We start from the raw sequence: 16,200 nt of genomic DNA on the forward strand, positions 1-16,200 counted from the left end.
AGAAGACGGGACGATGAAGACACGAACGCAGAAGCCGGGAAGCCCAGGCTTGGGCGACGAGTCCGGGGAATCCCACCCAGAGTCTGGTGGAGAGAACCTGTCAGCAGAGCGTGAGCTCCCAGGGACCAGGACGAGGTCGTGTTCCTTCGTGCCCGACCCGCGTCTGGGCAGGCACGCCAGCGAGCGGCGGGCAGAGCTGAGAGCGTGTGGCCCTGTGGCTTCACGGCTGTGTCTTCAGGCCCCCCCCACCAGAGCAGGGCCAGGTGCACGCTGTGCGCCGGGCCCTGAGACCCGGCTGTTCCCGGGGTGGGCGGCCTGCTGGCTGGTGTCCCCGCGCGACGGGTAGGAACCCCGTCCAGCGCACAGAAGCCCCACCCCGGGGCAGCCTCCACCCGCCCCCTCCCGCAGGCCCCAGGGTGGTGGGGGGCAGCGGGTGTGAGAGCCCCAGCGGTCTCGTTGCCGTAACAACGGAGAGGGTAGCTGTCATCTCTTCCGGTTCCGCAGGGACCAGGCACCATGGTCTCTTAAACCTCAGTGGCCTAGGGACACGGGTCTCTGGGTAGACACCAGCATCCCGAGTTTACACGCGGGGAGACAGAAGCACAGAAGCTGAATCGCTCGCCACAGGGACGCCGACAGTGAGGGACAGACGTGAATCGCAGCCCGGGTCGGGCTCCAGAGCCCCAGCTCCGTACGGGTGCTCGGAACAGGCCGTGTCCACAGCGGGTGGACCCGTGCCCCCAGGGTGGGCCTGCTGTCCCTGTCCCGCCAACGCCAACCGACAGACACGCTCAGGGTCGTCACACAGCAAGGAAATGGGAAATCCGCCTGAAAGAGAAAAGGCCCACAAACAACAACGGCCATCCCCTGGTCCGGTCCCCTCCCTCCTCCGTGACCACCCGTCTGCCACAGCGGGTCCCTGCACGGATCCCCGAGAACTGAGTCCTGATGAACTGCTGTGTCTCACGTGGGAGGAGGAAGGTTTAAAGATCACGATTTTGCAAAAAAGGCCAACGGGTGTCGAGTGAGACATCTCCCCTTTAAGGGCTGGTCCGTCGGGCACTTCAGCCACTGGCCACAGACACAGTCCACGGGGGAAGAGGCTCAGAGAGCCGACAGACGGGTGGCCCAGCCATGGAGCCTTCCCCGCCAGCCACACCTTCCCTGTGTGGCTCAGAGCGCTCGGGGGGCATCCCTTTCTTTAGGGGTGACTTAATGGTCCAGGCTCCTGTCCAGATCTCGACAGGATGACTGCTTTATGGGACCCTATAATGGATTCCACCCCACGCTGCAATCCATCATCGCCGGCGCCACAGCGTGCCCTGCGCCCGGGCAGGCGATCACGCACGTTCAGTCCCCTCAGCCACCACGACTACCCCCACCAAACACAGTTTAAATGAAGCAGTAACTCACCTCAACCTCTTCGGCTTAATCACACCCATCATCTTGCATATTTCCAAAGGAGTGCGCATTAACGGTTCTTAAACAGGGCTGCGTGAAGGTCACATGGATTTGCCCCCTCCACGCGGTGCAGGACGTGGGCTGACGATCACAAAGCCAGAGTGCTCCATGTGGCACCTGCCCCCCGAGGCTCCGGCTCCTTCCGGTCCCCACTGCTCCCCTGACCCCTGACGTGAGGTCTGCACTGACTTCAAGGGTACACACGTCTGTAGACCCTCCACTCCTGCCAGGGTTCTGCACAGCAGTGAATCTTGTCTTAATCACCGGGACACGGGCGCTCCACGCATGGGCGCTGGAACCTTCCTGATGCTCCAGGGAATCGCCTGTGCTGCAGGCGGCCCCAGGGCAGCTGGAGGAGCAGAGAGCCCTGGGGCTCCACTCTCCGCTCCCTCCCTCGCCACCCCTGCACCCAGATTCTGCACCCTGGATGTGAACACCCTTCACCGACATCTCCCCCCTGCAGTTCTGAACGTGCAGACTGAACTGTGAGCTCTTCCAGGGCAGGACAATGTTTTATTTGCTTTATACGCCCAGCACTTGGCATAGCACCTAAAGCCCAACATATGTTTGCTAAAAGAACGGACTCAAATGTCACCTGGCCACGACCCGGGGTGACAGATCATACACTACTCTGCCCGGAGCACCTGCGATAGATCAACCTTTAAGAATAAATTGAATTGTCATTCCACTGGTGAACGGTGTCCTCTTAAAATTTCGTCTAGTTTTATAAAGATACAGACCATTCTTGGAATTAAGTCGATCTATTGTTTTGCTTGGTAACAACGTGCATCAGAGGTTACGTGCTGCACTGGGCTCGGTGCAGGGACAAACATAAAACGCCTACATAAGAAGGAAGAAACATCTCACATAGGCAACTGAACTTTCCACCTCAAAGTATTAGAAAAAGAACAGACCAAGCTCAAAGTTAGCAAAAGGAAGGAAATAATAAAGATTAGAGAAAAATTTGTGAAATAGACACCAGAAAAACAACAAAAAAAGATCCATGAAACTAAGAGCTGCATGGGGTTTTTTTTCTGAAAAGATACACAAAACTGACCAACTTGTATCTAGACTAACAAAGAAACAAGGGAAAACTCAAATAAATAAAATTACAAATGAAAGGGGACATTACGATTGATGTCACAAAATGTAAAAGCTCGTAAGAGACTAGTATCGTCAATTACACGCCAACAAATCTGACAACTAGAAGAAATGGAAAATTCTTAGAAATGCAAGCTACCAAGGCTGACTCACGAAGAACCAGACATGGAGACTGAATTAGTAATTAAAACCCACTCACAAAGAAAAACCCAGGACCAAATGGCTTCTCCGGTGAATTCGACCAAACATTTAAAGAATTAACTGCAATCCTCCTCAAACTCGTCCAAACAGGAATTCCCAAACTCACTTTTTGAAGCCAGCATTACCCTGACACCAAAGCCACATAAAGACGCCACAAGGAAAGGAAATTATAGACCAATATCCCTGATGAATATAGATGCAAAAATTCTCAACAAGATACCAGCAAATCAAATTCTACAGCACACTAAGAGGATCATACGCCACAATCAAGTGGATTTATCCCCAGGATACAAGGGTGGTTCAACACACACAAATCAATAAATCTGATACACTGCATTAACAGAGTAAAAGGTAAAAATCATAGGCTCGTGTCAACATATGCAGAAAAAAACCATTTGACAAAATTCAACATCCTTTCATGACAAAACTCAACAAATTAGGTACAAAAGGAACATATGTGAACACAATACAAGCTGTAGATGATGAGCCCACAGCTCATATTGTCCTCAGCGGGAGCACAAAGGGTTTTCCTCTAAGGTCAGGAACAAGACCAGGGTGGCCCACTCTCGCTTGCTCCCGTGCAACATGGTACTGGAGTCCTATCACAGCAATCAGGCCAGAGAAAGAAACAAAAGGCATCTGCACTGGAAAAGAAGAGGCAAACTTGTCTGGTCTGCAGATGACACGATATTGTACACAGAAACCCCTCAAGACTCCACCTAACACCTGTTAGAACTGATGAATGCAGTCAAGTTGCAGAATACAAAATCAACAGACAAAAATCAGCAGCATTTCTTTCTCTACATTAAAACTATCTGAAAAAGAAACTGGGAAAACAATCATCTAGGTGATAAGAACACAGTACACACAAAATGTAGACATTTTATACATCAGTGTATAAAACATCGATGAAAGAAATCGAAGAAGACACAAACAAATGGGAAGATGCGCTGTGTTCCTGAACGGAAACGATTGCTATTGTGAAAACGTCTCTACTACTCAAGACAATCTACAGATTCGGTGGATTCCCTCTAAAAAATCACAGTGGCAGTTCTCACAAAAATAGAAAAGACCATCCTAAAATCCGTATGCAACCTCAAAGTCCTTGAATAGCCAAAGCAATACTGAGCAAAAGGGACAGAGCCAGAGACATCACACTTCCTAGCGTCCAATTACATTACAAAGCTACAGTGATCAAAACAGTATGATCCTGGCATTGAAAGAAAAAAGACACACAGAACATTGGGACAGAAATAAACCCAAATGCATATGATCAATTAATCTTTGACCAAGTCTCCCAAAATACACAATGGGTAAAAGTCTCTTCAACGAATGGTGTTGGGAAAACTGGGTATTCACATGCAAAAGAATGAAATTAAAATTAGACTCTTACACCAGTCACAAAAATGAACTCGAAATGAATTAAACATTTAAACCTAAGACCTGAAATTGTAAAAATCCTAGGAGAAAACATAGCAAAGATCTTTGATGTTGGTTTTGGCAACAATATATATATATATATTTTTTTTTTTTGCATGACCCCAAACGCATTGGCAACAAAGGCAAAAATAAACAAATGTTATTACATCACACTGTAAAGCTTCTGCACAGCAAAGGAGACCATCAACAAAATGAGAAGCCAACCTACAGAATAGGAGAGTATATGTGAAACCAGATATCTGCTAAGGGACTAACATTCAAAATACATAAGCAACTCACATAGCTCAATAGCAAACAAACCACCAAACAAGCAAATAATACAAAACTAAACAAAAATCAGGGGCACCTGAGTGCCTCAGTTAAGCATCTGGCTCTTGGTTTCAACTCAGGTCATGGTCTCATGGTTTGTGAGTTCAAGACACCCGTCCGGCGCTGCGTGGACAGCTCAGGGCCCGCTTAGGATTCTCCCTCTCCCTCTCAAAATAAATTAATATTAAGAAAAAGCAAACAAACACATAACCTGACTTAAAAATCAGACAAGTGGGGCGCCTGGGTGGCGCAGTCGGTTAAGCGTCCGACTTCAGCCAGGTCACGATCTCGCGGTCCGTGAGTTCGAGCCCCGCGTCGGGCTCTGGGCTGATGGCTCGGAGCCTGGAGCCTGTTTCCGATTCTGTGTCTCCCTCTCTCTCTCTGCCCCTCCCCCGTTCATGCTCTGTCTTTCTCTGTCCCAAAAATAAATAAAAAACGTTGAAAAAAAATTTAAAAAAAAAAAAAAATCAGACAAGTATCTGGATACGGATTTCCCAGAAGAAGACACACAAATGTTCAAGAGGCATGTGAACAGGTGCTCAACGTCACTCATCACCAGGGATAAGCCACTGAAAACCGGTGAGATGTCACCTCACAACTCAGAACGGCCATCATCAAAAAGACAAAAAAGGCAACAGGTGCTGGCGAAGATGTGGAGAAAGGGGGACCCTTGTGCACTGTTGGTGGGAATGCAAACTGGTGCAGCCGCTCTGGAAAAGCACATGGGGGTCCTCAAAATGTTATCGCCTCAAAATGTAGGGAAACACCCTCCAATCCAGCAACCCCAGCTCTGGGCATCTCTTCCAACAAAGGAACTGAGGTCAGGCCCTTGAAGGTGTCTGCTCTCCTGTACTCAAAGCAACATTGTTCACAATGTGATGGACGAACGGACAAAGACGTGGTATGCGCTGTGCTGGAACATCATCCAGCCCTGAGAAAAGGGAGAGAATCCCACCCCTGTGACCACATGGATGGACCTGGAGGGCGTTCTGCTAAATGAGATAAGCCAGACACCAAAAGACAAATACGTATGATCTCACGTACCTGTGGAGTCTGAAATACTCAAACTCACAGTCACAGGGCGCAGGGCGGGCACCGAGGACTTGGGGGAGAGGGACACACAAGTGTGGTCTGAGGGCGCAGACTGGGCGAGGAGCACAGTCTGGAGGTCGCCACTGCCACACGGCGCCCGGAGCTAAGAACACTGAATGGTATACTTACGACGTGCTGAGTGCAGATGTTTGGTTAAGTGTTCTTATCACACCCACATAATAATCATAACAGCAATGGGAGGAAACTGGGGAGGTGGGAAATGTGGCTGTGGCCTTGAAGGGAGGGCGTGGCTTCAAGGGCGTACATTTGTCCCCACACTCATCCCGCTGTATACGTTAAGAATGCACAGCCTTCACAGGCCGCGCTTCAATAAAGGGTTTTAACAAAACAAAGGTGAACATCAATCAGGCTGTCTTCCTTCCATTATTTTGGTCTCAAACCTCCGAGTATCAGCCAAGAAATGAGATAACCGCTTTAACTTGAACTTATTAAAACTGAAGTTGAAGCCCAAGTCCAAGCTGATCTCAGGCACAGCCGCACAGTCCTGAACGGCGGGGACCGCGGCGTCCCTTCCCCTCCTGGTGCCGGGAGCGGGGCCCGGGCTTCCAGTTCCGGCCTGCCCCTGCTCAGGGCACTCAGTCACCTCCCCGTGTGACGTGAGGGGGCTGGGCCCACGGGCTCTGAGCCCCTGCCCGCACGTGGCCGGAAGTCAGCCTGCGTGTCCCGGTTACCGACGGTCCGCTCCAGGAGGCTCGGTGCCTGCGCACGGGGAAACCAGGCCGCCGGGCCTGCCTCCGGTCCCACCCGGAAGCCCGCGGCCCGGTGCACACGCAACGGGGAGGGCACGCGCTTGCACGCAGCCTGATTCTCGGGACCAGTATTCGTCTTCCCAAGAAAGTAAAATCTGCCTCCCTTCGACTTTGCACGTTGGTGTCCTCTGGGTCTTGGGCAAAACTAAATTCACATCCACTTGCACAAGCGATCCCCACGCGACAGGGCCCCCGGCCTGTTCCGGGCCCCTCTCCTCCCAGCTCCCCTTACTGTGCCACTTCCTGTGCTCCGGACGTGCGGCCACCGCGAGGAGCACTCGGGCGACACCCGCGTGGGCAGGTGTGCTCGCCAGCCAGGCCGCTCAGAACCAGCGTGCCCGGGGGCGGGGCGTACAGGCCAGGGGCGGGGCGTGCTGCTGGAGGCGGGGCGAACGGGCCCGGGGCGGGGTGTGTGGCCGGGGGGGGGGGGGGGCAGGGCGTACGGCCAGGCCGCGGGACTAGACTCCCGTCCTCGCCCGGACCTCACAACCGGACGACTCTGGCAAACCCTGTGAGGGCCCGGCCCCACCTGCTTAGCTACAAGGTGGGAACACGGTCCCGGCCCCACAGGCCACTGGAAGCTTTAAGTGAGATGCTGTGTGCCTCAGTGCCTAGCGCGGTGCCACCACCCCGCAACCCCCAGTTTGGACCGGGGACTAGCAAGCCGCAGCTGTCCTCATCACTTGGAGTCACTGTGACACATCTGTGTACTTCTCAGGAAGCAAGAGGCTCCTTTCAGGAGCCCTCGAGATGAAGCTCCTCTAGACGGGCACGTCCTGCATCATCAAGGACGTGGGACGAGACGCCCTTCCTGCTTGAAGCAAAGCGCCTCGGCCCGGAGCTCCTCTGGCTGGTTTCCCTGCGCTCGTCTGTCCGCCCAGCGTGCTGACACAGCTGGTGTCTGCCCCCAGAGCACCCGACCCCCTGCCCACGCTCGCCCCGCCCCGTGCAGGGAGGCATCACGGAGACCACGTGGCCACCGCAGCACCGGCCACCGGCGGCGGCCCTTTCCTGAGAATGGCTTCCGTGGGCGATGGGAGGGATCCCTGGGCAGCAGCAGAAGGGAGAGGTGTGCAGGGCCCAGCCCGCGCCACCAGCCCCCAACCCTGCTGGGGCTCTTCCTCTGGCAGCTCCTTCCCCGTCCGGACCCAAAGTCCTGCGTGTTTCGTGTAATACCTTCCCCCAGGCACCAGGCCTGGTGAGGATCCTCCTGGGGTGCACGGTGGCAGCCTCCCCAGGAAACAAGACGGTGACAGGTGCTGCCGGCCAGCGGCAATCTGGATCTTCCCCTGCGGGCCTCGGTCTACGGGACAGCACACTGTCTGCTACTTAACGGGTCACGGTGGTCGACAAACCGTTTCACTTAACTTACCCATTTCATGGATGAGAAGGCTGAGGCTGAGAAGCTCACTGACTGTCCGGGTCCTGGAGCCTGGCAGGTGGCAGAGCCAGGTCTAAGCCAGGTCACACAGCACAGTCCTGCTCTGTGCCCCCTGGTTGCGTGCCGGCCGGGCAGGCCAGCCAGGGGGGCCAGGTCAGGTGGGTGGGCCAGGATGCCCCCCGCGCCCCCAAGCACCTGCACAGGGGCGCCTGAGCTCGTGCCTTTCACTCCATGGTGTCTGAGCCCCCGCCGCCCTCCGGTCGCCACTTCCCGTACCCGGGTCTGTCGCGCGTCCACAGAGGGCGGGGCTAGCTCCTCCGGGCCAGCAGGGAGCACCGCCCCCCACAGCCCGCGGCTGAGCTCATGACAATGCCCAGTGCGGACCCCCACCTGGCCGGCCGGCGTCACTCCGTCACCCTGCCCCTCGACAGCACACAGCACGGACGTCCCTGGGTGGCCGCGGGGCGCAGCAATGAGTGACACAGCCCACGTCACAGAGCCTGCCCGCCTCCGTGGGGTCAGTGCCCTCCGGGGCCGTTCACCCGCCCGGCTGGCAGGTCCGCGTCTGCTTCCCGTCGTGTGCCGAAGTGCCCGGAGCAGGACACCTGCCAAGGGGGCCGGGGTCTGGCGCTCTGGGTGGGCGGGCGGGCGAAGAAGCCGCCCCGGGCAGCCCGCAGAGCAGCTGACACACGGGTGCTTTTGGGAACAGGAAAGATGAGATTACTGAACCGGTACTCCTTCGGGCACCGTCCGCACCTCAGACAACGTGACCTGCGCCTTCAGGAGGCGGGCCCTACTCTCTGTTCACGAGGAAGCTGTCAGCCAGAACAAGGACATCGCCCAAAGTGTCCCGGTTCATAAAGGGGCCCAGTCGTGACCCAAACTCGGTCCTTTGGCTGCAAAACCGCAAACCCCACTCCAGGCACCAAACGACGCTAAAGGAGGAGGGGACGGCAGGTGACGGCCACCGAGGCTGACGTGCTCCCGGCTGCGTGTGATGTGCTCCCAGGCTGCACTGCAAGGCCACCTGAGGTCATCCTGGTGTCTGGCCTGACCCGGGTGAGCCGGGGGGAATGCCCCCCGCTCCTGCCAGATGCCCTGTGGGTGAGCAGCGCTGGGGACCCTCAGGACCCACGGGGCCCACGCCGCGTGCTGTCCTCGGCACTCGCGTTTGCCGTCGGTCTCCGTCTGTCTGATTAAAAGCGAAATGATGAATTCTCCCGCATGGCCCGCTGCAGCGTCTCTGCACACAGACAGGCACACAAGCCTGTGTACCCATGAGCCCGACCCCACCCAACCGTCCTCCGCGACAGCTGTGCCGCAGCCACCGCTCCGGAGGGGCCGGGAGTATTTGGCCACGAGCCCCCCGGCCCCCGAGCCTGGTTCCATGGGGAACCACCAAGCCCCGTGTTCAACGGGCCGTGGGCCGCTCTGCTCACGCGACTGGGAGCACGGATTTGATGCCCGAGGGCAGCGGACGTGGCACCGGCCCCACAGTCAGGCGTCTGCCTCCCACGACTCGGGAGACGTCTCGTGTGAGTTCCTCAGGATACAGTGGAGCCGTGACACCCCCACGTGACACTGCGGACACACACCGCCTCCCTCGTACGTGCCACATGCTCCTGCCCACGGCGACAGGCCCAGAGTCCACGAGTGCACTGGCCACAAACACTGAGGTCTGTCCAGTGGCCTCTGTCCTCAAGGAACCCGTGCCGCGTAGGAGGATGGGACACGTCCCGAGGATGGAAGGGAGGGACGGCGTCAGAACTGAGGGCCACCGGGGACACCAGGAGAGCGGGCCGGCGGGAAGCGCTTACTCAGGTCTTGGCCAGTGCAGGCTGCGGCTCGCGAGCCTGTCCTGAGGCACGGGCCCCGCTCAGCCGAGACCCCCGGAGCCACGCTGGGCGTGGAGCAGGGGTGAGATCTGCCAAGCTCACGGGAACGGCCGCGGTCACCTACACGCGATGTGGCCCGGGCCACGTCTGACGAACGCTCCCTGCGGGCCGATTCCGGGAGAGGAGCCCGTCCTCTGGCGGGAGAAGGCTGTGCCCACAGAGCTATTCCTGCCGGCCTGGGGAGCGGCGGGCCTGTGACCGGCCCCCCCGTGGGCACCCGGGCAGCTCCCCCACAGCGGCCGGGCGCCCCCTGGGCCGCCTCGCACGCGCAGCGTGAGCCGCACCGCCGACGAGGCAGCTGCGATCCCGACAACGGTCCTCCACACGCTCATTAGGCAGGAAGACACAACAGGGCACGAATTATTAGGCAATAACTCATGCCTGGAAGCAATTTTAGACACAAAACTTGAAGGATTCATCATTACCATATATTCAATTCTATTTTTCTTTTTCACGCTGTAAAAATCACGTCTAAATCTCCTAATGCCATCGCAGCTACATCGAAAAGTGGACTGGGCCATCAACTTGGACGGTTTAAAATAAACCAGCTGCTGAGCAGAAAAGCTGTCGAGCTCCTTTCCCGGGTTTGGTTCTGCGGCTTGGGGGTGACGGTAAATACCATTCGCCGATCGCTGCCTCAAAACAACAGCAGCGGGAGAAAGAGGCCCAGGAAACAGGCCCCTAAGGGCCGAGTGCTCCTCCAGCCAAAGCCCTCCTCCCGGGGCCGCGGGGCCGAGTGCCGGGCAGGGGCACAGGGGGCCCGAGGTCACGGCGGCGGAGGGCACTGGCCCCGACACCGACACGGCCGCGGCCCTGGGAAGCCACCTGCTTTCCTGCCCCTGAGGCCACAGCGGGGACTCTGGGGGCCGCGTCAGGCTCCCTCGGTGGCTGCGATTTTCCATGGTCCTACCTACCGCACGCCGCAGACTCCGCTAAGCCCTGAGGCTTCCCGTCTACACAATGTCCCCATCTCCTTCGTGGCCCTGCCGTTCCAGACAAGGGGCATCAGCCAGGAGGGGTGCGTCTCAATGCCCCCGGAAGGCAGGTGACAGTATCAGAAGTGCTGACACCCTGGCACCCCCCCGTCCAGCTGCCCGGGAAGTGGGGCGGGGGAGGGGGCTTCAGTCATTAACTTCCTGGAACCTGGTTCCTCGGCTGAGGGACCAGGACTCACCCCTGCACCTCGGCTGCTCCCTCTGGACCACTGGCCACATAAACGTCGTGGGTCATAGCTCATTCACGCGCAACGGCTCGTGGCGACGGAATCAAGGTGGCGCCTTCTCCTCCCCTCCCACCCGAGGCTCTGCTCGTCTCACCCCAACCCTGCACCGCAGACACCGCCACACACAAGCCCACCGCCAGGCCCTATGTGGCCTTTGCTACTTCCCCAAAGTGGGGCCACCAAGGACACTTTTCCTTGTACGTGGGCTTCTGTGTGAGCCGCCGCAACTTGGGGCCGTAACAGTGGTGTTGGGGGGTCTGAGGGTTCGGTCCTGCTCCCCATTTCTCTGGTGCGGATTTGCATATGGCACCTCCCCTCCCCCAAAGGAGAAGCTCAGTGACAGCAGTGATGGCCACAGTGTCCTCACGGGGAGCCCACCGCAGTGCAGGATTCTGTGGCCCCTGTCAGGCCCCCAGCTCGTGGCCTCTCCCCCCAGACCCATGCCTGGGAAGGGAACAGCGGTCGTGGGCCAAAGGAAAGTGGGGGGCTCCTTATCACAGAGGAGCTGGGGTCCCTTGGCTGGGCACACGGCAGCGATGCCACAGAAGCGGACCTCGCGCAGAGGGCGCCACCCCCCCGTTAGCCCAGCCTGGGGACCCCAAGACGCAAAGAACCGTCGCTCCAATGCAGTGTCACAGGGACATTGCCCACCTGACGCTCTGGAGCCCCTTCGGGTGGGAGAGCCTGGTCCTCTTTGGCAAAGTCACAGCCATCCCCACCCCGGTAAGATCCCAGCGCCCCCCCCCACGCCTGCCCAGTGCCTGCCCCACTGCCCCCCCACACTGGCCCCCCCACCTGCCTCCAGTGCCTGCCTCACTGGCCCCCCGCCAGGCCGGCCCCACTACCTGCCCCACACACAACAAGCCCCTCCCTTCCCTGTAATTAGTCGGCAGGTACCGACACCCACTGCTGACATTTATCAAACAACGTGCATCATATCAGGAAGGTCAGAACCTAGAAACACCCAGAACACGCTGTTCTAACAGCCAGGGAGGCAGACGTCCACCTGCCCTTGAGGAGTGTGGCCAACCAGGGGTGGGAAGTGTGGGATTCTCAACGAGGGCACGTCTTTCATCAGGCTCTGCAAGGAGCCGCCAGGCGTGTGCAGAAGAACCAGGAGTTATGGGCCACACCTGACACTCAATCACGCGGTGGCAGCAGGCGTCCCTGCAGGAATGCCCGGGAGGACCTGCCATGACGCGTGGGAGGACCGACCGCGACACGTGGGGGGGGCGGCTGTGACGTGAGGGAGGACCAGCCGTGACACACGGGAGGACCCTGAAGTATGTGAGGACTATGACGCAGGGGAAGATAGCGACGCACGGGAGGACTGGCCAGGGAAGGACCACAGTCGGCCCGCAGACGGCCTGCTAACCCTGCGTGAGCCCAGCCGCCCCACCTCAGCCCGCAGCCCGAGGCCCCAGGCTGCCACCGCACGGCTGCACCTCGGGAGCCCTGCAGGGACGCCCTGTCCCCCCGGCATGTGGTTTCAGGCCTCTCTCTCCCGGAAGAAGCAGCGAGCCAGACGCGTCCTTAGATGTGGCCGCGCAGGTCAGCCGCGGCTCGACCCGGAGGCCCTCTCGGGCGACGACACCCAGGACGGATTATGATGGGTCGTCACAGTTGTCGGCACCGCCTGGGCCGGGCGGGCCACGCGGGGCCGGAGGGCCGGGGTGCTGGTTCCTCTCCTCCCCACGCCCCTGCAGGCCCCGCCGGGGAAGCAGCAGGGTCCTACCGGCGTCTCCTTTTGCGCCCGCACACACCCTGGGGCCCGGAGGAGAGGACGTCGCGGCGGCATCTCCCAGACGAGGACTGGGCCCGGTGGGAAGCACCGGGCCTGTTCACGAGGCGGGTCCCGGCCCACCAGGAGCTGCTGGGTCAGAATCTTGGTGTGGCTTCCGGGCAGTTCTGGCCAGAGAAGCTCCTCTGGAGAAAACCGCGTGCGGGCCCCGGCGTCTCCCAGGGGTCGGTTCTCCGGCCTCTCCTCCTTCCTGGGCGCCCCCCTACCCGAATTCCTGTGTCGAAGCCCCAAGCCTCCAGGTGACGGTGTCTGGTGATGAGGTCACAGCGGGAGCCCCGTGTGGGATCGGCGCCCTGGGAACAGGGACCCCAGACGCCGTGCTTCCTCCCTCTCCCCGTGAGGACACGGCAAGAAGACTCCACTGCGAGCGGGGAACCGGGTCCTCACTGGGACACAGCCACGCTGGCGCCGGACCTCAGACTTCCAGTCCCCGGGGCCCTGAGAAGCAGACACCTGCTGTTGACGCCGCCCGCCGCGTGGTACTCACACTGGGAAGGTTCGCCCCCGCCCGTCCCGGCCACAGGGAATGAGTCAGAGCGCAGCGTCTCTCGCCCTCCCCACCCACCCGCCGGCCGCCCCCCTGCGGGCCTCACCCTGGACCCGCAATCCCCACTTCAGGCCAAAGCAGCCGCGCAGGAAGACCCATCCCTCCTCCGCCCCCTTCTGGCCTGACACCTCCGTCCTCAGAGCTACAGGACATCTAGCGGGACACCGAGGCACCCCCTCCTCGTTCCCGGGGGCTCAAACCCACGCTGGGACGCGGCATTCGCAGCCTGGCCCCTGCGCTGTCCCTCCCAGGAGCCCGGCGGCCCCAGTCTTCCGGGGTCTCCCCTTCCTGACTGCTTCCCGGGGGTCGCGGGACAGAGTTTCCCTACCCCGAGTGGCCACGCTCTGGCACCGGCACGGCCCAAGTATGGCAGCCACTGGGGTTGCCCAAGTATGGCAGCCACTGCACACGCACGCCCCGCCCCCACCCCCACCCTGGCCCCGCCCCCACCCCCGCCCCGCCCCCTGGCCCGGCACACGCCCGCCCCCTCCCCCACCCTGCCCACCAGCCCCCACGACAACCCTTGCAGCTCCTGCTCCACCAGGCTCCACCTTCTACCTAGAGGGGGCAAGGTCACCCGGATGCTGTGTGTGACGTCTCCCTGCCCCTGTCATTCTCATCTGGGGGAAGGAGGGGCACCTGTGTGTGGGCCGACGTGTCTGCAGCTCCAGCAGGAGGGGCCTCTGCACGTGTGCAGACCAGCCGAGGGCAGGCCGGGGCTCCCACGGTGGCTGCTCCCAGCCCCCAGCCCCGTAAACAAGGACCTCACGCGCTGGGGCAGGAACCAAATGTGAGTGAGGGAGAACCCTGGACTGAGCTCATCCTACAGGAGCAGTGGTCCCGGGGCCACGGGATGCGGTGGCGGCCGTGTCGGGCAGCAGATGCCAGCTCTTGGGGATAGAGTCCGCCGCAAGGCTGTGGAGCCGCCTCCCCTCACCCCTGGGGGTGGGGGTGCTCTGCCCTCTGGGTCGAGGGCAGGTGTCACAGCAAGGACACCTGCGGAAACGCTTTCCGACCTCCAGAGGGGCGGGGCTAATAAGGAAGGCATGGCTGCACCTCCTTTCGGTGATGTTTGTTAAGTTTATTTATCTTTTGAGAGAGAGAGAGCACGCGTGTGCGCCAGCTGGGGAGGGGCAGAGAAACCCCAAGCTCTCTCGGCACCGTCAACACAGGGCCCGACACACCAGGGTGACCTGACCCAGAACCACCAGTCAGACGCTCAACCGACTGAACGCACACCACTCTCCGCCCACAGCCTGCCAGCAGGGGTGCCGCTGGGGCGCCCCTGCTCCCCTCCCCGGCCCACCCCACCCCCTTGGCTTCTGCACAGCAGCCTCCCGGGCCCACCGGCACCTGCTTCTCTGGCTACAAGTTTCCACTTCTGTCACCTGCTTGCCAGCCTCCCCGGGGCTGAGCCACCGCAGGCCCTCTCCACTCCCTGCTCGAGGGCACGTTCCCACTCACCACACGTCTGGTGCAACCTGGGGGGCGGCCGTGGCCCCAGCCCAGCCCTCGGGTGTGCGCACAGCTGGCGGCAGGGGCCGCACACCTGCTGGTCCTTCCTCCCGTCCCCAGGGCTGTGCCTCACGCAGCAGCTCGATACACCCTTGCTGGATTGGATGGACAAGGCCACACGGCCACACGTGCCACCATAACTCTTCCCATACAGGCTGGGGAGAGGCGTGTGAGACCGGGTGTGGGGAGCCCAGCACCCGGCCCGGTTTCCTTGCACTGCAGGTGACAGGAGGGCCAGGACCGCTGGGAGGGGCCGGGGTCCGCAGAGGGCTGGGAGCACCAAGCCAGTAATGCAATACTCAACCTGGACGCCTATGAGCCGGGGGAGCGGCGGGCCCACCCACCACCCGATCGCTGGCAGGGAGCCCAACGTTGGCAGAAACAGGGCACTTTCCTCCCTCCTGCAGAGGCTCCAAGGAGCCACGTCGGCTTGATTCTGCGGAGGTCAGGGAGGCCTCCAGAAGGGGGACACTGGGGCTGGTTTTGCCAGATGCAGAAGGAAAAGCGTGTTCAAGAAGAGGTCATGCAGCCCAACAGGGAGGCTGACACAGGACGCCCCCGAACGCAGAGATGCGGGACACCAGTGGACAAGCAGGCTGGGGTCAGAGCCCGGTGATCGAGGGTTAGTGGACTGATCGATTGATTGATTGATTGATTGATTGAATCGCCACTCTCGAAGTGCTCCTACCTATAAGGTGGCGTTTCGGGTCACAGCTTGCAGGCCGCGTCCCTGTGAAGCCACCAGGATTTCCTGGGGCCGCAAAGTGCAGAATGGTTTCACCGCGTGGGGGATCGGGGACCAGCTCTGACCCCTGGGGGTTCTGGATGGCTTTCCTAGTTCTCTTGTGTTAGACAAAAGGATGTCATAGAAGCTAACAGAGGCAGATGTCAGCTTAGGGACTGAGTGAATGGATCTTGTCCCGTATTTACTGCTGTTAACGCCCAAGACCCCCACCCCCACCCCACAACTGACTCAGCTCTGGCTTCCGACGCGTTAAGGGAATTGAGAGTTTGCATTTGTCACAAATGCCACAAAAACTCGACGTGTAATCAAAGTGGTATTTCAAGCATCCATCCACGTGTCCGATGAGTATTTTATCTTCAGACACAAGATCGGCGTCCGGGCGTTTGCTGTCTCCACAGAGACACGGGATGGAAGAACCCAGGGAAGCAAGACCCCCATTCCAGACCCCGCAGCTGTGCGAGAGCGTGAGGGCCCTCCAGGCCGCCGGCCCGGCGTGCCCCACGTGCCCCCGGCACCTGATGGCGGGCCCTCCCCCCGCTTCACTTGGCCTCCGGGACATGCCACGGGCTGGGTCGCGTGCACCTCCCCCAGTGCTCCCCTCCCTCCCCCGCGGGCCCCTGGCCCCCGGCTCCACGTGGGGCTCGGCCCTGGTCTTCCCCATCCCAACCCCACGGCGGGTGCCCCGGGGCGGCCGCCAAGACAACAGACTCCGTTCCCCAC

The sequence above is a fragment of the Puma concolor genome, chromosome A3 (genome assembly GCF_028749965.1).
Source record: "Puma concolor isolate L17-30 chromosome A3, mPumCon1.1.hap2, whole genome shotgun sequence".
NCBI classification, from domain to species: domain Eukaryota; kingdom Metazoa; phylum Chordata; class Mammalia; order Carnivora; family Felidae; genus Puma; species Puma concolor.